The following is a 26,657-nucleotide window of genomic DNA, read 5'->3' as shown; positions in this document are numbered from 1 at the left end:
GAATGTGATATTGGTTTTATCTAAGTTCATTTGTTTGATCTACTCATTTTTCATCAGTGGGACAACTTTCTAGGTTGTATCTACGCTCGTTCCATTTTTCCATTTGTAACTAATCATTGGGACACGAACCTTGGGTTTCGCACTGGTTGGACACCTTCTAGGTTTGATGGAAGTTTATTCTTTCTCCATAGGTTCTTTCTAAGGTGATTCATTCTTTACTTTAGTTTGTCATCATTGGGATGCCCCCTAGCCCCTATCTAAGCTTAATTGTTTGTTCCTCTAATTTCTCATTGTTTACACACCATCCTAGGTTCTATCTATGTTTATTCTTCATCCATTTTTTTTTCCTATCATTGGAACGCATTCTAGGTTTTATCTAAGTTCATTTGGTTTTTCCACTCGTTTTTCATCATTGGGATAACATTCTGGGTTCTATCTAAGGTCATTCATTTTTTGCATTTGTAACTACTCATTGGGACTTTTGCCTTTGGTTTCTCATTGTTTGGACACCATCTAGGTTTGATGGAAGTTTATTCTTTCTCCATTTGGTTTCTCATTTTGGGACGACATTGTAGGTTCTTTCTAAGGTGATTTATTCTTTACTTTGGTTTGTCATCATTGGGACGCCCGCTAGGCCCTATCTAAGCTTAATTGTTTGTTCCCTTAATTTCTCATTGTTTACACACCATCCTAGGTTCTATCTAAGTTTATTCTTCATCCCTTTTGTTTCCTATCTCATTGGAACACATTCTAGGTTTTATCGAAGTTCATTTGTTTGTTCCACTCGTTTTTCATCATTAGGAGAACTTTCTAGGTTCTATATATGGTCATTCCCTTTTTCTATTTGTGACTAATAATTGGGACATTATCCTTTGTTTTTTCATCGTTTCGACACTATCCAAGGTTCTATCTATGTTTATTCTTCATTCCTTTTGTTTCCCATCATTGGAACGCGATCTAGGTTTTGTATAAGTTCATTTGTTTGTTGCACACGTTTTTCTTCATTGGTACAGCATTCTAGGTTCTTCATTGGGACATGATCCTTTGGTTTCTCATCGTTTGGACACAATCCCATTTGCTTTCTCTTCTTTGGGACGACACTGTAGGTTATACTAAGGTCATTCATTCTTTTATTTCTAATTCTTTGGACATTGACCTAGGTTCTATCTATGTTTATTATTCGTCCCTTTTTTTTTTTCGAAACATTAGAACGCGATCTAGGTTTTATCTAAGTTTATTTGTTTGTTACACTCGTTTTTCATTATTGGGACAAATTTCTAGGTTCTATCTATGCTCATTCCATTTTTCCATTTGGAACTAATCATTGGGACATGAACCTTTTGTTTCTCACCATTTGGACACCATCTAGGTTTTGGTGGATGTTTATTCTTTCTCCCTTTGGTTTCTCATCTTTGGGACGACATCGTAGCTTGTTTCTAAGGTCATGCAGTCTTTCCTTTGGTTTGTCTTCATTGGGACACCCCGAAGGCCCTATCTAAGCATAATTTCACATCGTTAAGACGCTATCCTAGTTTCTATCTATGTTTATTCTTCATCCCTTTTGGTTCCTATTAATTGAACGCTATCTAAGATTTATCTAAGTTCGTTTGTGAGTTCCTCTCATTTTTCATCAGTGGGACAACATTCTAGGATCTATCTAAGGTCATTCCTTTTTTCCATTTCTAACTAGTCATTGGGACCTGCACATTAGATTTCTCATTGTTTGGACAGAATCTAGGTTTAATGGAAGTTTATTCTTTCTCCCTTTGGTTTCTCATCTTTGGGATGACATCGTAGGTTCTGTCTCAGGTGATTCATTCTTTCCTTTGGTTTGTAGTCATTGGGACACTCCCTAGGCCCTCTCTAAGTTTAATTATTTGTTTCTTTAATTTCTCATCGTTTAGACACCATCATCGGTTATATTTATGTTTATTCTTCATCACTTATTTTTCCTATGATTGGAACACGATCTAGGTTTTATCCAAGTTCGTTTGTTTGTTGCACCCGTTTTTCATCATTGGGACAGCTTTCTAGGTTCTATCTAAACTCATTCCTTTTTTCCATGTCTAACTAATCTTTGGGACATAATCCTTTGGTTTCTCATCATATGGACACCATCTAGGTTTCATCGAAGCTTATACTTTCTCCATTTGGTTTCTCATCTTTGGGATGAAGTTCTAGGTTCTATCTATGGTGATTCATTCTTTCCTTTGGTTTGCCATCATTGGCATGCCCCCTAGGCCGTATCTAAGCTTAATTATTTGTTCCTATAATTACTCATCGTTTAGACACCAACCTAGGTTCTATATATGTTTATTCTTCATCCCTTTTGTTTCTAACCATTGGAACACCATCTAAATTTTAGCTCAATTCATTTATTTGTTCCACTCGGTTTTCATCATTGGGACAACATTCTGGGTTCTATGTATGCTCATTCATTTTTTGCATTCGTAACTACTCATTGGGACACGAACCTTTGGTTTCTCATAGTTAGGACACCATCTAGGTTTGATGGATGTTTATTCTTTCTCCATTTGATTTGCCATCTTTCGGACGACATCATGGCTTCTTTCTAAGGTCATTCATTCATTAGTTTGGTTTGTCATCATTGGCACGCCCTGTAGAACCTATCTAAGCTTAATATTATGTTCCTGTAATTTCTCATCGTATAGACACCATCCTAGGTTCTGTCTATGTTTATTCTTCATCCCTTTTGTTTCCTGTCATTGGAATGCCATCTAGATTTTATCTAAGTTCAATTATTTGTTCTACTCGTTTTTCGTCAATGGGACAGCGTTCTAGTGTCTATCTAAGCTCATTCCTTTTTTCCATTTGTAAATATTCATTAGGTTTGATGGAAGTTTATTCTTCCTTCCTTTGGTTTCTCATCTTTGGGACGACATTGTACGTTCTAAGGTCATTCATTCTTTCCTTTGATTTGTCATGATTGGCATGACCTTTAGGCCCTATGTAAGCTCATTACTTTTTTTGATTTGTAACTAATCATTGGGACATGAACCTTTGGAGTCTCATCCATTTGATGGAACTTTATTCTTTCTCTATTTGGTTTCCCATTTTTGGACGACATCGTAGGTTCTTTCTAAGGTCATTCATTCTTTACTTTTGTTTGTCATCATTGGGACGCCCATTAGGCCCTATCTAAGCTTAATTGTTTGTTCTTCATCCCTTTTGTTTCCTGTCATTGGAACACGATCTAGGTTTTATCGAAGATCATCTATTTGTTCTACTCATTTTTCGTCATTGGGATGCCCATTAAGCCTTATCTATGCTTAATAGTTTTTTCCTTTAATTTCTCACCGTGAAACACCATCCTAGGTTCTGTATATTTTTATTCTTCATCCCTTTTGTTTGCTATCATTGGAACACCATCTACTTTTAATCTAAATTCATTTGTTTGTTCGACTCGTTTTTCATCATTGGGACAACTTTCTTTGTTCTATCTAAGCTCATTCCTTTTTTCCTTTTATGACTAATCATTGGGACATGATCCTTTAATATCTCATCGTTTGGATTCCACCTAGGTTTTATGGATGTTTAGTCTTTCTCCCTTTGGTTTCTCATCATTGGGACGACATCATAGGTTCTATCTAAGGTCATTCATTCTTTCCTGCTGTTTGTCATCATTGGCACGCTCCTTAGGCCGTATCTAAGCTTAATTATTTGTTCCTTTAATTTCTCATCATTTAGACACCATACTAGGTTCTATCTATGTTTATTCTTCATCCCTTTTGTATCCTATGATTGGAACACCATCTGGATTTTATCTAAGTTCATTTATTTGTCCGACTCATTTTTCGTCATTTTGATAGCTTTCTGGGTTCTATCTAAGCTCATTTCTTTTTTCCATTTGTAACTAATTTGTTGGGACATGATCCTTTGGTTTCTCATCGTTTGGACACCATCTAGGTTTGATGGATGTTTATTCTTTCTCCATTTTGTTTCTCATTTTGGGATGACATCGTAGGTTCTTTCTAAGGTCATTCGTTCTTTACTTTGGTTTGTCATCATTGGGATGCCCCCTATTTAAGCTTGATTGTTTGTTCCCCTAAATTCTCATTGGTTAGACACCATCCATGTTCTGTGTATGTTTATTCTTCATCCATTTTGTTTTCTATAATTGGAACGCCATCTAGATTTTATCTAAGTTCATTTATTTGTTCGACTCGTTTTTCATCATTGGGATAGCTTTCTAGGTTCTATCTAAGCTCATTCCTTTTTTCCATTTGTAACTAATCATTGGGACATGATCCTTTGGTTTCTCATCGTTTGGACACCATGTAGGTTTGATGAATGTTTATTCTTTCTCAATTTCGTTTCTCATCTTTGGGACGACATCGTAGGTTCTTGCTAAGGTCATTAATTCTTTCCTTTGGTTTGTCTTCATTGGGACGCCCCCTAGGGCCTTTCTAAGCTTTATTATTTGTTCCTTTAATTTCTCATCCTAGGTTCTATCTATGTTTATTATTTATCCCTTTTGTTTCTTATCATTGGAACACCATCTAGGTTTTATCGAAGATCATTTATTTTTTCTACCCGTTTTTCGTCATTGGAACAACTTTCTAGGTTTTATCGAAGGTCATTCATATTTTCCATTCGTAACTACTCATTGGGACATGATCCTTTGGAGACCATCTAGGTTTTATGGAAGTTTATTCCTTCTCCCTGTGGTTTCTCATCTTTGGGATGACATCATAGCTTCTTTCTAAGGTCATCCATTCTTTCCTTCGGTTTTGGTTCCTTTAATTTCTCATCGTTTAGACACCATCCTAGCTTCTGTCTATGTTTATTTTCCATCTATTTTGTTTCCTATCATTGGAACGCCATCTAGATTTTATCTAAGTTCATTTATTTGTTCCACTCGTTTTTCATCATTGGGACATCTTTCTAGGTTCTATCTAAGCTCATTCCTTTTCTTCCATTTGTAAGAAATCATTGGGACATGAACCTTTGGAGTCTAGATGGATGTTTCTCACTGGTTGGACACCATCTAGGTTTGATGGAAGTTTATTCCTTCTTCCTTTGGTTTACCATGTTTGGGACGACATTGTAGGTTCTAAGGTCATTCATTCTTTCCTTTGATTTGTCTTCATAGGTATGACCTTTAGGCCCTATCTATGCTCATTACTTTTTTTCCATTTGTAACTAATCATTGGGACGGAAGTTTATTCTTTCTCTATTTCGTTTCCCATTTTGGGACGACATTGTAGGTTCTTTCTAAGGTCATTCATTCTTTACTTTTGTTTGTCATGATTGGGACGCCCATTAGGCCCTATCTATGCTTAATAATTTTTCCCTTTAATTTCTCAGCGTTAAACACCATCCTAGGTTCTGTCTATGTTTATTCTTCATCCCTTTATTTTGCTATTGTTGGAACACCATCTATCTAAGCTATTTGTTCGACTCGTTTTTCTTCATTAGGACAACTTTCCTGGTTCTATCTAAGCTCATTCCTTTTTTCCATGTGTGACTAATCATTGGGACATGATCCTTTGGTTTCTCATCGTTTGGAAAACATCGAGGTTTCATGGAAGTTTATTCTTTCCCCATTTGGTTTCTCATTTTGCGACGACATCGTAGGTTCTTTCTAAGGTCATTCATTCTTTCCTGCGGTTTGTCATCATTGGCACACCCCTTAGGCTGTATCTAAGCTGAATTATTTGTTCCTTTAATTTCTCATCGTTTAGACACCTTACTAGTTTCTATCTATGTTTATTCTTCATCCCTTTTGTATCCTATTATTGGAACACCATCTAGATTTTGTGTAAGTTCATTTATTTATTTGACTCGTTTTTTGTCATTCGGACAGCTTTCTAGGTTCTATCTAAGCTCATTTCTTTTTTCCATTTGTAACTAATGATTGGGACATGATCCTTTGGTTTCTCATCGTTTGGACACCATCTAGGTTTGATGGATGTTTATTCTTTCTCCATTTGGTTGCTCATTTTAGGATGACATCGTAGGTTCTTTCTAATCTTATTCGTTCTTTACTTAGGTCTATCATCATTGGGACGCCCCGTAGGCCGTATCTAAGCTTGATTGTTTGTTCCTTTAATTTCACACCGTTTATACTTCATCCATTTTGTTTCCTATCACTGTAACACCATTTAGGTTTAATCTATGTTCATTTGTCTGTTCTGTTAGTTTTTCATCATTCAGACAGCTTTCTAGGTTCTATCTATGCTCATTCCTTTTTTCCATTTGTAACAAATCATTGGGACATGAACCTTATGTTTCTCACTGGTTGGACACCATCTAGGTTTAATGGAAGTTTATTCTTTCTCCCATTGGTTTCTCATCTTTGGGATGACATCGTGGGTTCTATCTAAGGTCATTCATTGTGTCCTTCGGTTTGTCATCATTGGCACCCCCTTAGGCTCTATGAAAGCTTAATTATTTGTTCCTTTAACTTCTCATGGTTTAGACACCATACTTGGTTCTATCTGTGTTTATTCTTCATCCCTTTTGTTTCGTATCTTTTGAACGCCATCTAGATTTTATCTAAGTTCTTTAATTGTTCTACTCATTTTTCGTCATTGGGACAGTATTCTAGGTTCTATCTAAGCTCATTCCTTTTTCCGTTTGGGACTATTCATTTGGACATGAACCTTTGGTTTCTCATCGTTTGAAAACCATTTAGGTTTCATGGAAGTTTATTCTTTCTCCATTTGGTTTCTCATTTTGGGACGACATCATAGGTTCTTTCTAAGGTCATTCAATCTTTACTTTGGTTTGTCATCATTGGGATGGCCCCTAGGTCATATCGAAGCTTAATTGTTTGTTCCTTTTATTTCTCATCGTTTAGACACCGTCCTAGGTTCTTTCTATTTTTATACTTCCTCCATTTTGTTTCCTATCATTGGAACACCATCTGTGTTCATTTGTGTGTTCCACTCGTTTTTCATCATTGCGACAGCTTTCTAGGTTTTGTCTATGCCCATTCGTTTTTTCCATTTGTTACAAATCATTGGTCGATGAACCTTAAGTTTCTCTGTTGTTGGATACCATCTAGGTTTTATGGAAGTTGAGTCTTTCTCCCTTTGGTTTCTGATCTTTGGGACGACATCGTAGCTTCTATCTAAGGTCATTCATTCTTTCCCGCGGTTTTTCATCATTGGCACACCCCTTAGGCCTTATCTAAGCTTAATTATTTGTTCCTTTAATTTCTCATTGTTTAGATACCATACTAGGTTCTATCTATGTTTATTCTTCATCCCTTTTGCATCCTATCATTGAAATGCCATCTAGATTTTATCTAAGTTCATTTATTTGTTCGACACGTTTTTCGTCATTGGGACAGCTTTCTAGGTTCTATCTAAGCTCATTTCTTTTTTCCATTTATAACTAAGCATTGGGACATGATCCTTTGGTTTCTCATTGTTTGGATACCATCTAGGTTTTATGGAAGTTTATTCTTTCCCCATTTGGTTTCTCATTTTGGGACAACATCGTAGGTTCTTTCTATGGTCATGCATTCTTTACTTTGGTTTGTTATCATTGGGACGCCACCTAGGCCCTGTGTAGGCAAAATTTTTTGTTCCTTTAATTTCTCACCGTGAAACACCATGTTAGGTTCTGTCTAAGTTTATTCTTCAGCCCTTTTGTTTGCTATCATTGGAACACCATCTAGTTTTAATCTAAGTTCATTTGTATGTTCGACTCGTTTTTCATCATTGGGACAGCTTTCCTTGTTCTTTTTTCCATTAATGACTAATCATTGGGACATGATCCTTTGGATACCATCTAGGTTTTATGGAAGTTTAGTCTTTCTCCCTTTGGTTTCTCATCTTTGGGACGACATCGTAGGTTCTATCTAAGGTCATTCATTCTTTCCTGCGGTTTGTCATCATTGGCATGCCCCTTAGGCCATATCTAAGCTGAATTATTTGTTCCTTTAATTTCTCATCGTTTAGATACAATACTAGGTTCCATCTATGTGTATTCTTCATGCCTTTTGTTTCCTATCATTGGAACGCCGTCTAGATTTTATCTAAGATCATTTATTAGTTCTACTTGTTTTTCGTCATTGGGACAACATTCTAGGTTCTATCTAAGGTCATTCCTTTTTTCCATTTGCAACTAATCATTGGAACATGATCCTTTGGTTTCTAATCATTTGGACACCATCTAGGCTTGATGGATGTTTATTCTTTCTCAATTTCGTTTCTCATCTTTGGACCACTTCGTAGGTTCTTTCTAAGGTCATTCATTCTTTACTTTGGTTTGTCATCATGGGAATGCCCCCTAGGCGCTAATTAAGCTTAATTGTTTGTTCCTTTAATTTCTCATCGTTTAGACACCATACTAGGTTTTGTGTATGTTTATTCTCCATCCCTTTCGTTTCCTATTCTTGCAACGCCATCTAGATTTTATCTAAGTTCATTTATTTGTTCTACTCGTTTTTTGTCATTGGGACAGCTTTCTAGGTTCTATCTAAGGTCATTCCTTTTTTCCATTTGTAACTAATCATTAGGACATGATCCTTTGGTTTCTCATCGTTTGGACACCTTCTAGGTATTATGGAAGTTTATTCTTTCTCATCTTTGGGACGACATCATAGGTTCTATCTAAGGTCATTCATTCTTTCGTTCGGTTTGTCATCATTGTTCCTACAATTTCTAATTATTTAGACACCATACATTCTATGCATGTTTATTCTTCATCCCTTTTGTTTCCTATCATTGGAACGCCATCTAGATTTTTTCTAAGTTCATTTATTTGTTTGACTCGTTTTCGTCATTGGGACAGCTTTCTAGCTTCTGTCTAGCTCATTCCTTTTTTCCATTTGTAACTAGTCATTGGGACATGATCCTTTGGTTTCTTATCATTTGGACACCATCTAGGTTTGATGGATGTTTATTCTTTCTCAATTTCGTTTCTCATTTTTGGACGACATCGTATGTTCTTTCTAAGGTAATTCATTCTTTACCAAAGTTCATTTATTTGTTCTGCTCGTTTATCGTCATTGGGACAGCTTTGTAGGTTCTATATCAGATCATTCTTTTTTTCCATTTGTAACTAATCATTTGGACATGATCCTTTTTGGTTTCGCATCGTTTGGACACCATCTAGGTTTGATGGATGTTTATTCTTTCTCGCTTTGGTTTCTCATCATTGGTACGCCCCTTAGGCCCCATCTAAACTTAATTATTTGTTCCTTTAATTTTTCATCGTTTAGACAGTGTACTAGGTTCATTTAATCTATGTGTATTCTTCATCACTTTTTTTTTTCCCATCATTGGAATTCCTTCTATATTTTATCTAAGTTCATTTATTTGTTCTACTCGTTTTTCGTCATTGGGACAGCTTTGTAGCTTTTATCTAAACTCATTCCATTTTTCCATTTGTAAGTAATCATTTGGACATGATCCTTTGGTTTCTTATCATTTGGACACCATCTAGGTTTGATGGATGTTTATTCTTTCTCAATTTCGTTTCTCATTTTTGGACGACATCGTATGTTCTTTCTAAGGTAATTCATTCTTTACCTAAGTTCATTTATTTGTTCTGCTCGTTTATCGTCATTGGGACAGCTTTGTAGGTTCTATCTCAACTCATTCTTTTTTCCATTTGTAACTAATCATTTGGACATGATCCTTTTTGGTTTCGCATCGTTTGGACACCATCTAGGTTTGATGGATGTTTATTCTTTCTCGCTTTGGTTTCTCATCATTGGTACGCCCCTTAGGCCCCATCTAAACTTAATTATTTGTTCCTTTAATTTTTCATCGTTTAGACAGTGTACTAGGTTCATTTAATCTATGTGTATTCTTCATCACTTTTTTTTTCCCATCATTGGAATTCCTTCTATATTTTATCCAAGTTCATTTATTTGTTCTACTCGTTTTTCGTCATTGGGACAGCTTTCTAGGTTCTATCTAAGCTCATTCCTTTTTTTCCATTTATAACTAATCATTGGCACACGACCCTTTGGTTTCGCATGATTTGGACACCATCTAGGTTTGATAGTTGTTTATTCTTTCTCATTTTTGGACGACATCGTAGGTTCTTTCAAAGGTCATTTATTCTTTACTTTGGTTTGTCATCATGGGGATGCCCCCTAGGTGCTACCTAAGCTTAATTGTTTGTTCCTTTAATTTATGATCGTTTAGACACCATCCTAGCTTCTGTCAATGTTTATTCTTCATCCCTTTTGGTTCCTATCATTGGAACACCATATAGATTTTACCTGAGTTCATTGATTTGTTCTACTCGTTTTTCGTCATTGGGACAGCTTTCTAGCTTTTATCTAAACTCATTCCATTTTTCCATTTGTAACTAATCATTGGGACCTGATCATTTGGTTTCGCATCGTTTGGACACTAGCTAGGTTTGATGGATGTTTATTTTTTCTCATTTTTGGACGACATCGTAGGTTCTTTCTAAGGTCATTCACTCTTTATTTTGGTTTGTCCTCATGGGGACGCCCCTAGGCACTATCTAAGCTTAATTGTTTGTTCCTTTCATTTCTGATCGTTTAGACACCATGCTAGCTTCTGTCAATGTTTATTCTTCATCACTTTTGGTGCCTATCATTGGAACACCATATAGATTTTGCCTAAGTATATTGATTTGTTCTACTTGTTTTTCGTCATTGGGACATCTTTCTTGCTTTTATCAAGCTCATTCCTTTTTTCCATTTATAACTAATCATTGGGGCACGATCCTTTGGTTTCGCATCGTTTGGACACCATCTAGGTTTGATGGATGTTTATTCTTTCTCCCTTTGGTTTCTCATCATTGGCATGCCCCTTAGGCGCAATCTAAACTTAATTATTTGTTCCTTTAATTTCTCATCGTTTAGACATCGTACTAGGTCCTATCTATGTGTATTCTTCATCACTTTTTTTTTCTCATCATTGGAATGCCTTCTATATTTTATCTAAGTTCATTTATTTGTTCTACTCGTTTTTCGTCATTGGGACAGCTTTGTAGCTTTTATCTAAACTCATTCCATTTTTCCATTTGTAAGTAATCATTTGGACATGATCCTTTGGTTTCGCATCGTTTGGACACCATCTAGGTTTTGTGGATGTTTATTCTTTGTCATTTTTGGACGACATCGTACGTTCTTTTTAAGGTCATTCATTCTTTACTTTTGTTTGTCCTCATGGGGACGCCACTAGGCGCTAAGCTTAATTGTTTGTTCCTTTAATTTCTGATCGTTTCGACACCATGCTAGCTTCTGTCAATGTTTATTCTTCATCACTTTTGGTTCCTATCATTGGAACACCATATAGATTTTGCCTAAGTATATTGATTTGTTCTACTTGTTTTTCGTCATTGGGACATCTTCCTTGCTTTTATCTAAGCTCATTCCTTTTTTCCATTTATAACTAATCATTGGGGCACGATCCTTTGGTTTCGCATCGTTTGGACACCATCTAGGTTTGATGGATGTTTATTCTTTCTCCCTTTGGTTTCTCATCATTGGCATGCCCCTTAGGCGCAATCTAAACTTAATTATTTGTTCCTTTAATTTCTCATAGTTTAGACACCGTACTACGTTCTATCTATTTGTATTGTTCATCACTTTTTTTTTTTTCCCATCATCGGAATGCCTTCTATATTTCATCGAATTTCATGTAACACCTAGTACTAATGAATTAATTAGGCAATAATGATTATTTTAGTACTTAACTCTAAGCTTGCTTAATTAGATGTTAAAACTAGTTTAGTGCTAATCATGTTTAATTATGAATTAAACTTTGATTAAGGTTAAGTGGGATTAGCTAATGATCTAAGCATGCTTATTAGGTTCTTAGGGACTGATTAGGGTTATGAAAACCTAAAGGACTAATGGGCAATTATGGGTTTTATTTTTGATAACTTGAAGGACTAAAGTGCAAAATTGGGAAATTGGAGTTGGTGGAATGCCACCTCCTACTTGGGTGGATTGGTGGCAGCCATGTGGGCTGCCACCTCGTGCTTGGGTGCTAGGAGACCCTTATAAGGGGGCTGCAGCTCGTTTTGCACCATTTCACCTGCAGCAACTTGGGTTAGAGAGAGAATCTAGAGAGAGAAAGTGTAGATTTGAGGTAAGCAAGTTGTTTAATTTTGTAATTTTCGTTTATTTTGGTTCCTAATGGTATGTTGAAAAGAATTAACGGTACAAATTGTGTAAAAGTTGAGTATAATTAGCTATAAACCCGTTTTAGTTAAGAATCACAATTAATTAAAGATTAAAGTATTTTAAGTTAAGTATTTTATTAATGGTAAGATCAGCATAAATCTTTGTTTAATTTGGTTTGATTGAAAAATAGATTAGTAAACATATGATGAATTGGGTTATTTGGACACTTGGGATTTGTTAATAGGTTAGGCTTTAAGAAAATCAAAAGAATTAGTGTTTGGTAATTAATTAGGGAAATTAATATGCATTGTAAATATTGTTTAATTCAATTCAAATTTGATTTGAAAACATGTAGGTTATAGATTAGAGAATGTGAGAATTAAAAATTTGCAACAATAAACTAAAACCTAAATTATGTTGTTTCATTTCAGTTCCTCGTAATAGGCAAAGATCGCCTACTTAGAAGAAACACAAAAAGGAGGTCGGTGTAAGGTAGGGAATTTTATGCTATTCTATGGTGTATTTGATTTCTTTCCTTGAATTATTTGTTGGCATTTCATGTTATTTCTATGATTTCATAAAATGTTTTAAGGTGTCATTGCATCTTGTTTTATTGCATTGAGATGTTACCATGATATTGGAACGTATATTGGTATGAAGATTCATGGTTTGTGTTGTCGAAATGGTTCATGGTGGGGTTGCATTGCAAGAAGGATATGGAGTTATCACAGATGATATTCAGAGAATTTATTGGTGGCGAAGTGCTTATGTGATGCTACAGGCCTTATCATTTGATATATTGTTTATGTGGGACCGTGGGTCCTTGGGTGAAAGTCCCTAAAGCCCTCGAGGAAGACACTCCGATGTGGGTGTATGGGGTTGGTCCTGCCCCTGGGTTTTAGTCCCTAAAGACACGGGGTTGGTCCTGCCCTTGGGTATGAGTCCCAAAAGACACGGGGTATGACTTGCCCTTGGGTGATGTCCCAAAATAGTCATTATTATATTGATCGAGTTCTTATGGAGCATTGTATCTGCTGTGTAGATTGTTGGGAGTCAGCAATTTATCAGTTGTGAAAGGATGGATGGGGAAAAGCAATGATGAAACCAACAAACACATGCATACATGTTTGACATAATTACACATTTGTTAATGGTTATGAAATATTTATCATGCATGCTATTAAACGTTTAATTCATGGTTTTTAAGGGTATACTTAGGATGGTTATAAACTTTCCTACTGAGTTGTGAACTCACCCTATCCCTTCCACCTCTAGATGCAGGTCAGAAGACCTATGCAGGAAATAATGCTTGAGCAATGCTTTACTGTGATTGGATGTTGTTTGCTCATATTGAAAGTCTTTTGAGGCCATGCCTTTTGTATCAAGACTAAACCTTTTGTTGGAATGATGTAATGTATATATTTGTCAGATACACTTGTAGTATGGGCTACCCGTAGTAAACAATGGAGCTTGGTATATGTAAATTAATGTTGTACAAGTTTCTTTTGTGAAACAAAACATATTTTGTTAACTTAATAGTCACAATGTTTAATACAGGATGTACTCTTTATAACAGGTTTGCCATATCCTCTTTTTGAACAAATTCAAGTAGGAACTCTACATTTAAATTTTTGAGAGCACTTATATGTATTTGAGTATCTATTGTTTAGTTGAAAAATAAATAATAAAAAAAAAAATTTGGGGTGTGACAGCTTGGTATCAGAGCATAAGGGATTAGATCCCTATTGAGGACAATAGGTGGGGAGCCCAATAGAAGCACTGGAGTCATTATTATTGTGACATTGTTTTGTTATGTATGATATATTGATATTAAGTGAAGGGTTAAAGGATGGATGTTAGGTTTGTGTTTTGATTGTGTTGATGACATTCCTTGTTGTATTGGATATGCCTAGTTATAGTAATTGTGATCATGTTGCCTCTTTGAGTCCTTGATCATTTAGAATCCATTACTATGATATTGTTGTTATCATGTTTGTTTTGCAAATGTTTGTATGTGACATAAGTGGTTTTATTGTATTGTTTAAGGGTGCTTGATTTTATGAATAACCCTTATAAGGTGATGTATTGATAATATAATCCTTGTATACCTTTCTAAGAGAAAATGCCTAGAGCAAGGAACAGATTAACCCCAAGGCCTAAACGGACAACTAGATCATCTCCAATATCTCCAGGTGATGTAACTGAGGGAAGACCTGTAATATATCCAGTTGCTGGTTCAGAATGCCAGAATGTGAGCTTGATTCGGGAATTTAAAGCATTGAATCCTCCAATCTTTCGGGGTGGCCCTAATTTTCTTGAAGCTGAGAATTGGATGAAAGAAATAAAGAAAATACTGGATGTAATGGCAGTGCCTGAGGAAAGGAGAGTTTCTTTAGCTTCCTTCATGTTGAGGGATGAAGCAGACAACTGGTGGGATATGATCAAGACTACTCAAGATGTAACTAAGATGGTTTGGAGGCAATTTGAGGAGCTGCTTTTATCTAATTACTTTCCAGAGGCCGTTAGAAGACAAAAGAGAGCTGAATTTATACACTTGGTTCAAAGGAACATGACAGTGACTGAATATGCAGCAAAATTTACACAATTATCTAGATATGCTCCAAATGTGGTTGCAGATGAACAAATGCGAGCTGAACAATTCCAAGAGGGGTTGAGATTGAACATTAGAGCACAGGTTGCTCCCTTCATGCTTCGTACTTACAGTGAGGTTGTGGCAAGGGCTCTTGTTATAGAAAGGGAAATGGAGGAAGCTCAAAGGTTGAGAAGCAAAAATTCTAGGTTTGGTGGTTCAGAAAAACGAGAACAGGATTTCAAGCGCCTGAAAGTGACTCATCCCCAACAACAACCTAGAAAACAAGAGCAGCATAGTGGGACTATAGATTCGGCTAAGGGACCAAGGAGATGTTATGAATGTGGTGAGGTGGGACATCTGAGGAGAGAGTGCCCAAAATTTCAACGACTTGCATTCCAGCCATCTCAACGACAGTTTCAGCAGATGAACCCACGAATCCAAGGACGGCAACCTCAAGGGGAAGGAAACTTTAGACAAGGGAAGCCTGGAGGGAAGCCAGAGCAAGCACAACAAGGGAGATTTTATGCAATAGGGTCACAAAATGTAGAGTCAAATGCCTTGGTGGAAGGTATGATCTTATGTTTTAGCACTTGGGCACATGTTTTATTTGATCCAGGAGCTACCCACTCTTTTATTTCTGCATCATTTGCCTCCATGCTAGACATAGAATTTGTTCCCCTTCATTGTTCATTATGTGTTGAGACTCCTATGGGTGGTAAGGTGGAAACCAAGTGGGTATGTCATGCTTGTGTACTTTATATTGGGGGTCTTGAAGTTACAATGGATCTGGTTCTTCTTAATATTTCATCGTTTGATGTAATTGTGGGGATGGATTGGCTTGCCCGACATCATGCTGTGTTAGATTGTTATTTGAAGAAAGTAACATTCCAAACCTCTTCTGGTTCATATATGAGTTTCTATGGTGATAGAAGGCTTACATTTATTCCACTAATTCGAAACCTGGATGACAAGTGGTCAAGAAAGGATGGCGGACACTATTTTCTTTTTAATATGAAGGGAGAAGGCAGAAAGATGACAACTATAGATTGTATTCCAATGGTTTGTGAATTTGCTGATGTTTTTCCTAAAGAATTGCCATGTTTACCTCCTCACAGAGAGATGGATTTTTCTATTGAATTGTATCCAGGTACAGATCCAATATCAATAGCTCCATATAGGATGGCTCCAGTTGAACTTAAGGAATTGAACATTCAGTTGCAGGAGTTGCAAACTAAAGGGTTTATTCGGCCTAGTACCTCACCTTGGGGTGCTCCAGTATTGTTTGTAAAGAAGAAGGATGGATCCTTGCGGTTATGTGTGGATTACAGAAAATTGAACAGAGTTACAGTGAAAAACAAATATCCGCTACCTCGGATTGATGACTTATTTGACCAATTATGTGGGGCTTGCTATTTTTCAAAGATTGATTTAAGATCTGGTTATCATCAGTTGAGGGTACGAGAAACAGATATTCCAAAGACTGCATTTCGTACAAGGTATGGGCATTATGAATTTGTGGTCATGCCGTTTGGGTTAACCAATGCTCCAGCTGCATTCATGGACATGATGAATCGTATCTATCGGCCTTATTTGGATCTTTTTGTGGTGGTATTTGTGGATGATATTTTGATATATTCTAAGAGTAGAGAAGAGCACGGTCACCATTTGCATATGGCACTTCAAACACTTAGAGAAAACCAGTTATATGCCAAATTGGAGAAATGTGATTTTTGGCTACAGGAAATTCAATTTTTAGGGCACATGGTTTCTCAAGAGGGTATCTCAGTGGATCCAACAAAAGTGGAAGCCGTGACAAAGTGGGAAAGACCCAAGAATGTTTTTGAAGTGCGTAGTTTTCTTGGGCTAGCTGGGTACTACAGAAGGTTTGTTGAAAACTTTTCTCGAATTGCTTGCCCAATGACTAGATTGACACGTAAGGGAGTGAACTTTGATTGGAATGATAGGTGTGAAGAATCCTTTCAAGAGCTAAAAAGGAGACTAACAACAGCGCCGGTGCTAATTACTCCTATTAGTGGCGAAAGATATACAGTTTATTGTGATGCTTCAAGAAATGGCTTGGGATGTGTTTTGATGCAAAGAGGAAGAGTGGTTGCTTATGCTTCTAGGCAATTGAAGAACCATGAGCAGAACTATCCTACACATGATCTCGAACTCGCAGCAATAGTCTTTGCTTTAAAGTTATGGAGACATTACTTATATGGTGAAATTTTTGAAGTGTTTTCAGATCACAAAAGTTTGAAGTATATTTTCTCTCAAAAAGATCTGAATGCAAGGCAAAGGAGATGGATGGAAACCCTTGAAGATTTTAACTTTACTTTGCAGTATCATCCAGGAAAAGCTAATGTGGTTGCTGATGCCCTAAGTAGAAAGGCTCAATGTGTGTTATCTGGGTTGGTGGTTTATGAGTGGAAAATGTATGATTACATCAGTGAATTCAATCCTTGCTTTGATGTACATGATTCTGGTGCATGTTTTTGTACTTTGGTAGCCCAGCCAACAATATTGCAGAAGGTTATTGAAGCTCAAAGGAAAGATACAAAGTTAGAGGGCATACGCTCTCGAATCATGGCAGGTGATGCAGTAGAAGATTGGAACATACATTCTAACGGTGGGATTCATTTCTTGAATAAACTTTGTGTTCCTAATGATGCTCAGGTGAAGGAGGAGGTAATGAAGGAAGCTCATCATTCTCGATTCACAGTACACCCTGGAGAAACTAAAATGTACCATGATTTGAAGCGTCAATATTGGTGGCAGGGTATGAAACGAGATATATCTCAATTCGTTTCCAAGTGTTTAACATGTCAACAAGTGAAAGTTGAACATCAGAAACCAGCAGGGTTGTTACAACCACTACCTATAGCAGAATGGAAGTGGGATCATGTGACAATGGACTTTGTGACAGGGTTGCCAAGAACTCCCCAAAGTAAGGATAGTGTATGGGTGATAGTTGATAGATTAACGAAATCAGCACATTTCTTACCAATGAGGATCACTGATTCAGTAATTGTGTTGAGTAAATTGTATGTGAAAGAAATTGTGAGGTTGCACGGGGTACCACTCTCTATTGTTTCAGATAGGGATCCTAGATTTACATCACAGTTTTGGCAGTCCTTACAAAAAGCCTTGGGAACTGAAATCAGATTGAGTTCAGCATTTCATCCTCAAACTGATGGGCAATCAGAGAGAGTTATTCAAATTTTAGAAGATATGTTACGAGCATGTGTGATGGATTTTAAAGGAAATTGGGTGGAACATTTACTTTGATTGAGTTTGCGTACAATAACAGCTTCCAAAGCAGTATTGGAATGGCACCATATGAAGCACTGTATGGGAGGCCTTGTAGATCTCCTATGTGTTGGATGGAATCTGGTGAAGCTAGTTTGATTGGGCCAGAATTGGTGCAAGAGACTACTGACAAGATTCGAGTAATACGTGATAGGTTATTGGCAGCACAAAGTAGACAGAAAAGTTATGCTGATCACAGAAGGAGACCCCTAGAATTCCAGATAGGAGATCACGTGTTTTTACGTGTAACACCAAGGAAAGGCGTACTTCGATTTGGGAAAAAGGGAAAGCTTGCTCCAAGATATGTTGGGCCCTTTGAAATCCTTCAAAAGATTGGAGAGGTAGCATACAAATTAGCCTTACCGCCACAGCTATCAGGTATACATGATGTGTTCCATGTTTCCATGTTGCGGAAGTATGAGCCTGATACCACACATGTACTAGATTGGCAAGATTTGAATTTGCAAGAAGATGTAACATATGAGGAAGGGCCGAGACAGATTTTAGATAAGAAAGAGAAGGTACTCCGAACCAAAACTATACCTCTAGTGAAAGTGTCATGGGATCATCATGGAGTGGAAGGAGCTACATGGGAGTTGGAATCAGATATGAGAAACAAGTACCCAGAACTCTTTACAGGTTCGCTTTTGTAAATTTCGAGGACGAAATTTTGTTAGGGGGAGAGGATGTAACACCTAGTACTAATGAATTAATTAGGCAATAATGATTATTTTAGTACTTAACTCTAAGCTTGCTTAATTAGATGTTAAAACTAGTTTAGTGCTAATCATGTTTAATTATGAATTAAACTTTGATTAAGGTTAAGTGGGATTAGCTAATGATCTAAGCATGCTTATTAGGTTCTTAGGGACTGATTAGGGTTATGAAAACCTAAAGGACTAATGGGCAATTATGGGTTTTATTTTTGATAACTTGAAGGACTAAAGTGCAAAATTGGGAAATTGGAGTTGGTGGAATGCCACCTCCTACTTGGGTGGATTGGTGGCAGCCATGTGGGCTGCCACCTCGTGCTTGGGTGCTAGGAGACCCTTATAAGGGGGCTGCAGCTCGTTTTGCACCATTTCACCTGCAGCAACTTGGGTTAGAGAGAGAATCTAGAGAGAGAAAGTGTAGATTTGAGGTAAGCAAGTTGTTTAATTTTGTAATTTTCGTTTATTTTGGTTCCTAATGGTATGTTGAAAAGAATTAACGGTAAAATTGTGTAAAAGTTGAGTATAATTAGCTATAAACCCGTTTTAGTTAAGAATCACAATTAATTAAAGATTAAAGTATTTTAAGTTAAGTATTTTATTAATGGTAAGATCAGCATAAATCTTTGTTTAATTTGGTTTGATTGAAAAATAGATTAGTAAACATGTGATGAATTGGGTTATTTGGACACTTGGGATTTGTTAATAGGTTAGGCTTTAAGAAAATCAAAAGAATTAGTGTTTGGTAATTAATTAGGGAAATTAATATGCATTGTAAATATTGTTTAATTCAATTCAAATTTGATTTGAAAACATGTAGGATATAGATTAGAGAATGTGAGAATTAAAATTTGCAACAATAAACTAAAACCTAAATTATGTTGTTTCATTTCAGTTCCTCGTAATAGGCAAAGATCGCCTACTTAGAAGAAACACAAAAAGGAGGTCGGTGTAAGGTAGGGAATTTTATGCTATTCTATGGTGTATTTGATTTCTTTCCTTGAATTATTTGTTGGCATTTCATGTTATTTCTATGATTTCATAAAATGTTTTAAGGTGTCATTGCATCTTGTTTTATTGCATTGAGATGTTACCATGATATTGGAACGTATATTGGTATGAAGATTCATGGTTTGTGTTGTCGAAATGGTTCATGGTGGGGTTGCATTGCAAGAAGGATATGGAGTTATCACAGATGATATTCAGAGAATTTATTGGTGGCGAAGTGCTTATGTGATGCTACAGGCCTTATCATTTGATATATTGTTTATGTGGGACCGTGGGTCCTTGGGTGAAAGTCCCTAAAGCCCTCGAGGAAGACACTCCGATGTGGGTGTATGGGGTTGGTCCTGCCCTGGGTTTTAGTCCCTAAAGACACGGGGTTGGTCCTGCCCTTGGGTATGAGTCCCAAAAGACACGGGGTATGACTTGCCCTTGGGTGATGTCCCAAAATAGTCATTATTATATTGATCGAGTTCTTATGGAGCATTGTATCTGCTGTGTAGATTGTTGGGAGTCAGCAATTTATCAGTTGTGAAAGGATGGATGGGGAAAAGCAATGATGAAACCAACAAACACATGCATACATGTTTGACATAATTACACATTTGTTAATGGTTATGAAATATTTATCATGCATGCTATTAAACGTTTAATTCATGGTTTTTAAGGGTATACTTAGGATGGTTATAAACTTTCCTACTGAGTTGTGAACTCACCCTATCCCTTCCACCTCTAGATGCAGGTCAGAAGACCTATGCAGGAAATAATGCTTGAGCAATGCTTTACTGTGATTGGATGCTGTTTGCTCATATTGAAAGTCTTTTGAGGCCATGCCTTTTGTATCAAGACTAAACCTTTTGTTGGAATGATGTAATGTATATATTTGTCAGATACACTTGTAGTATGGGCTACCCGTAGTAAACAATGGAGCTTGGTATATGTAAATTAATGTTGTACAAGTTTCTTTTGTGAAACAAAACATATTTTGTTAACTTAATAGTCACAATGTTTAATACAGGATGTACTCTTTATAACAGGTTTGCCATATCCTCTTTTTGAACAAATTCAAGTAGGAACTCTACATTTAAATTTTTGAGAGCACTTATATGTATTTGAGTATCTATTGTTTAGTTGAAAAATAAATAATAAAAAAAAAAAAATTTGGGGTGTGACATTTCATTTATTTGTTCTTCTCGTTTTTCGTCATTGGGACAACTTTCTAGGTTCTATCTAAGCTCATTCCTTTTTTTCCATTTATAACTAATCATTGGGACACGATCCTTTGGTTTCGCATCGTTTGGACACCATCTAGGTTTGATGGTTGTTTATTCTTTCTCCCTTTGGTTTCTCATCATTGGCATGCCCCTTAGGCCCCAACTAAACTTAATTATTTGTTCCTTTAATATCTCATCGTTTAGACACAGTCGTAGGTCCTATCTATGTGTATTCTTGATCACTTTTTTTTCCCATCATTGGAATGCCTTCCATATTTTATCTAAGTTCATTTATTTGTTCTACTCGTTTTTCGTCATTGGGACAGCTTTCTAGGTTCTATCTAAGCTCATTCCTTTTTTTCCATTTATAACTAATCATTGGGACACGATCCGTTGGTTTCGCATCGTTTGGACACCATCTAGGTTTGATGGTTGTTTATTCTTTCTCAATTTCGTTTCTCATTTTGGACGACATCGTAGGTTCTTTCTAAGGTCATTTATTCTTTACTTTAGTTTGTCATCATGGGGATGCCCCCTAGGTGCTACCTAAGCTTAATTGTTTGTTCCTTTAATTTCTCATCGTTTAGACACCATCCTAACTTCTGTCAATGTTTATTCTTCATCCCTTTTGGTTCCTATCATTGGAACACCATATAGATTTTACTTAAGTTCATTGATTTGTTCTACTCGTTTTTCGTCATTGGGACATCTTTCTAGCTTTTATCTAAGCTCATTCCTTTTTTCCATTTGTAACTAATCATTGGGACATGATCCTTTGGTTTCGCATCATTTGGACACCATCTAGGTTTGGTGGATGTTTATTCTTTCTCATTTGTGGACGACATCGTAGGTTCTATCTAAGCTCATTCTTTTTTTCCATTTGGAACAAATCATTGGGACATGATCCTCTGGTTTTTCATCGTTTAGACACCGTCTAGGTTTTACGGAAGTTTAATCGTTCTCCATTTGGTTTCTTATTTTGGGACGACATTTTAGGTTCTTTCTAAGGTCATGCATTCTTTTCTTTGGTTTGTCATCATTGGAACGCCCCCTAGTTCCTATCTATGCTTAATTGTTTGTTACTTTAATTTCTCATCGTTTAGACACCATCCTAGGTTCTGTCTATGTTTATTCTTCATCCATTTTGTTTCCTATCAATAGAACACAATCTTGGTTTAATCTATTTTCATTTTTCTGTTCCACTCGTTTTTTATCATTGGGACAACTTTCTAGGTTCTATATATGGTCATTCCTTTTTTCCATTTGTGACTAATCATTGGGACACAGACCTTTGGTTTCTCACTGGTTGGACATCTAGGTTTGAAGGAATTTTATTCTTTCTCCCTTTGGTTTCTCATCTAGGTAAGTTCTATCTAAGGTCATTCACTCTTTCCTTTGGTTTGTCATCTATGGCACGCCCGTTAGGCCCTATCTAAGCTTTGTTATTTGTTCCTATAATTTCTCGTCATTTCGACATCATACTAGGTTCTATCTATGTTTATTCTTGATCCCTTTTGTTTCTTATCATTGGAACGCCTTCTATATTCTACCTAAGTTCATTTAGTTGTTGTACTCGTTTTTCGTCAGTGGGACAGCTTTCTAGGTTCTATCTAAGCTCATTCCTTTTTTCTATTTGTAACTAATCATTGGGACATGATGCTTTGGTTTCTCATTGTTTGGACACCATCTAGGTTTTATGGAAGTTTATTCTTTCTCCATTTAGTTTCTCATTTTGGGACGACATTGTAGGTTCTTTCTAATGTCATGCATTCTTTACTTTTGTTTGTCATCATTGGGACTCCCCTAGGCGCTATCTAAGCTTAATTTTTTGTTCCTTTAATTTCTCTTCGTTTAGACACCATCCTAGGTTCTGCGTATGTTTATACTTCATCGCTTTTGCTTCCTATCATTGGAACGTGTTCTAGGTTTAATCTAAGTTCATTTGTCTCTTCCACTCATTTTTCATCATTGGGACAACTCTCTAGGTTCTATCTATGCTCATTCCATTTTTCCATTTGTAACTAATCATTGGGACACGAACCATTGGTTTCTCATTGGTTGGACACCATCTAGGTTTGATAGAAGTTTATTCTTTCTCCCTTTGGTTTTTTTCTCATATTTGGGACGACATCGTAGGTTCTATCTAAGGTCATTCATTCTTTCTTTTGGTTTGTCCTCATTGGCACGCCCCTTAGGCCATATCTGAGCTGAATTATTTGTTCCTTTAATTTCTCATCGTTTAGACAACATACTAGGTTCTATCTATATTAATTCTCCATCCCTTTTGTTTCCTAATATTGGTACGCCATCTAGATTTTATCTAAGTTCATTTATTTGTTCTACTCGTTTTTCGTAATTGGGACAGCTTTCTAGGTTCTACATAAGCTCATTCCTTTTTTCCATTTATAACAAATCACTGGGACACGAAACTTTGGTTTCTCACTGTTTGGACACCATCGAGGTTTGATTCAAGTTTATTCTTTCTCCCTTCGGTTTCTCATCTTTGGGACCACATCGTAGATTCTATCTAAGGTCATTAATGCTTTGCGTTGTTTGTCTTCATTGGCAAGCCCCCTAGGCCCTATCTAAGCTTAATTATTTGTTCCTTTAATTTCTCATCATTTAGACACTATCCAGAGTTCTATCTATGTTTATTCTTCATCCCTTTTGTTTCCTATCATTGGAACGCCATCTAGGTTTTATCTAATTTCATTTGGTTGTTCCACTCGTTTTTCATCATTGGGACATTCCTTTGGTTTCTCATCGTTTGGACACCATCTAGTTTATTCTTTCTCCCTTTTGTTTCTCATCTTTGGGACGACATCATAGGTTCTAAGGTCATTCATTCTTTCCTTTGGTTTGTCATCATTGGGATACCCCCTAGGCCCTATCCAAGTTTAATTGTTTGTTCCTTTAATTTCTCATTGTTTGTACACCATCCTAGGTTTTGTCTATGTTTATTCTTCATCCCTTTTGTTTCCTGTCATTGGATTGCCATCTAGGTTTTATCTAAGTTCATTTGTTTGTTCCACTTGTTTTTCATCATTGGGATAGCTTTCTAGGTTCTATCTAAGCTCATTCCTTTGTTCCTTTTGTAACTAATCATTGGGACATGATCCGTTGGTTTCTCATCGTTTGGACACCACCTAGGTTTTATGGAAGTTTATTCTTTCTCCCTTTGGTTTTTCATCTTTGGGACAACAACGTAGCTTCTTTCTAAGGTCATTCATTCTTTCCTTGGGCTTGTCATCATTGGGATGCCCCCTAGGGCTTATCTAAGCTTAATTGTTTGTTCCTTGAATTTCTCGTCGGTTGGACACCATCCTAGGTTCTATCTGTGTTTATTCTTCATCCCTTTTGTTTCCTATCATTGGAACGCCATCTAGGTTTTATCTAATTTTATTTGGTTGTTCCACTCGTTTTTCATCATTGGGACATTCCTTTGGTTTCTCATCGTTTGGACACCATCTAGTTTATTCTTTCTCCCTTTTGTTTCTCATCTTTGGGACGACATCATAGGTTCTCTCTAAGGTCATTCATTCTTTCCTTTGGTTTGTCATCATTGGGATGCCCCCTAGGCCCTATCTAAGTTTAATTGTTTGTTCCTTTAATTTCTCATTGTTTGTACACCATCCTAGGTTTTGTCTATGTTTATTCTTCATCCCTTTTGTTTCCTATCATTGGATTGCCATCTAGGTTTTATCTAAGTTCATTTGTTTGTTCCACTTGTTTTTCTTCATTGGGACAGCTTTCTAGGTTCTATCTAAGCTCATTCCTTTGTTCCTTTTATAACTAATCATTGGGACATGATCCGTTGGTTTCTCATCGTTTGGATACCACCTAGGTTTTATGGAAGTTTATTCTTTCTCCCTTTGGTTTTTCATCTTTGGGACAACATCGTAGCTTCTTTCTAAGGTCATTCATTCTTTCCTTGGGCTTGTCATCATTGGGATGCCCCCTAGGGCTTATCTAAGCTTAATTAATTGTTCCTTGAATTTCTTGTCGGTTGGACACCATCCTAGGTTCTATCTATATTTATTCTTCATCCCTTTTGTTTCCTATCATTGGAACGCCATCTAGGTTTTATCTAATTTTATTTGGTTGTTCCACTCGTTTTTCATCATTGGGACATTCCTTTGGTTTCTCATCGTTTGGACACCATCTAGTTTATTCTTTCTCCCTTTTGTTTCCCATCTTTGGGACGACATCATAGGTTCTCTCTAAGGTCATTCACTCTTTCCTTTGGTTTGTCATCATTGGGATGCCCCCTAGGCCCTATCTAAGTTTAATTGTTTGTTCCTTTAATTTCTCATTGTTTGTACACCATCCTAGGTTTTGTCTATGTTTATTCTTCATCCCTTTTGTTTCCTATCATTGGATTGCCATCTAGGTTTTATCTAAGTTCATTTGTTTGTTCCACTTGTTTTTCATCATTGGGACAGCTTTCTAGGTTCTATCTAAGTTCATTCCTTTGTTCCTTTTGTAACTAATCATTGGGACATGATCCGTTGGTTTCTCATCGTTTGGATACCACCTAGGTTTTATGGAAGTTTATTCTTTCTCCCTTTGGTTTTTCATCTTTGGGACAACATCGTAGCTTCTTTCTAAGGTCATTCATTCTTTCCTTGGGCTTGTCATCATTGGGATGCCCCCTAGGGCTTATCTAAGCTTAATTGTTTGTTCCTTGAATTTCTCGTCGGTTGGACACCATCCTAGGTTCTATATATGTGTTTATTCTTCATCCCTTTTGTTTCCTATCATTGGAACGCCATCTAGGTTTTATCTAATTTTATTTGGTTGTTCCACTCGTTTTTCATCATTGGGACATTCCTTTGGTTTCTCATCGTTTGGACACCATCTAGTTTATTCTTTCTCCCTTTTGTTTCTCATCTTTGGGACGACATCATAGGTTCTCTCTAAGGTCATTCATTCTTTCCTTTGGTTTGTCATCATTGGGATGCCCCCTAGGCCCTATCTAAGTTTAATTGTTTGTTCCTTTAATTTCTCATTGTTTGTACACCATCCTAGGTTTTGTCTATGTTTATTCTTCATCCCTTTTGTTTCCTATCATTGGATTGCCATCTAGGTTTTATCTAAGTTCATTTGTTTGTTCCACTTGTTTTTCATCATTGGGACAACTTTCTAGGTTCTATCTAAGCTCATTCCTTTGTTCCTTTTGTAACTAATCATTTGGACATGATCCGTTGGTTTCTCATCGTTTGGATACCACCTAGGTTTTATGGAAGTTTATTCTTTCTCCCTTTGGTTTTTCATCTTTGGGACAACATCGTAGCTTCTTTCTAAGGTCATTCATTCTTTCCTTGGGCTTGTCATCATTGGGATGCCCCCTAGGGCTTATCTAAGCTTAATTGTTTGTTCCTTTAATTTCTCATCGTTTGGACACCATCCTAGGTTCTATCTATGTTTATTCTTCATCCCTTTTGTTTCCTATCATTGGAATGCCATCTAGGTTTTATCTAAGTTCATTTGTTTGTTCTACTTGTTTTTCATCATTGGGACAGCTTTCTAGGTTCTATCTAAGCTCATTCCTTTTTTCCATTTGTAACTAATCATTGGGACATGATCCGTTGGTTTCTCATCGTTTGGACACCACCTAGGTTTTATGGAAGTTTATTCTTTCTCCCTTTGGTTTTTCATCTTTGGGACAACATCGTAGCTTCTTTCTAAGGTCATTCATTCTTTCCTTGGGCTTGTCATCATTGGGATGCCCCCTAGGG

General features: G+C 36.6%; 2 long non-coding RNA genes across 2 annotated transcripts; both read left to right on the top strand.

The window, feature by feature from the left end:
* Positions 1-11,970: 11,970 nt before the first annotated feature.
* LOC117925727 lies at positions 11,971-13,392 on the top strand. Its single transcript, XR_004653020.1, has 3 exons — positions 11,971-12,056; positions 12,523-12,583; positions 13,367-13,392. It is a non-coding gene; the product is annotated as an uncharacterized LOC117925727 (long non-coding RNA).
* Positions 13,393-19,048: 5,656 nt separating this feature from the next.
* LOC117925698 lies at positions 19,049-20,739 on the top strand. Its single transcript, XR_004653013.1, has 3 exons — positions 19,049-19,134; positions 19,599-19,659; positions 20,442-20,739. It is a non-coding gene; the product is annotated as an uncharacterized LOC117925698 (long non-coding RNA).
* The last annotated feature ends 5,918 nt before the right edge of the window (positions 20,740-26,657 follow it).

This window comes from Vitis riparia, chromosome 11, assembly GCF_004353265.1.
Source record: "Vitis riparia cultivar Riparia Gloire de Montpellier isolate 1030 chromosome 11, EGFV_Vit.rip_1.0, whole genome shotgun sequence".
Taxonomy (NCBI): Eukaryota; Viridiplantae; Streptophyta; class Magnoliopsida; order Vitales; family Vitaceae; genus Vitis; species Vitis riparia.
The sequence above is the reverse complement of the archived record's forward strand: the minus strand, read 5'-3'. Positions and strand labels throughout refer to the sequence as shown.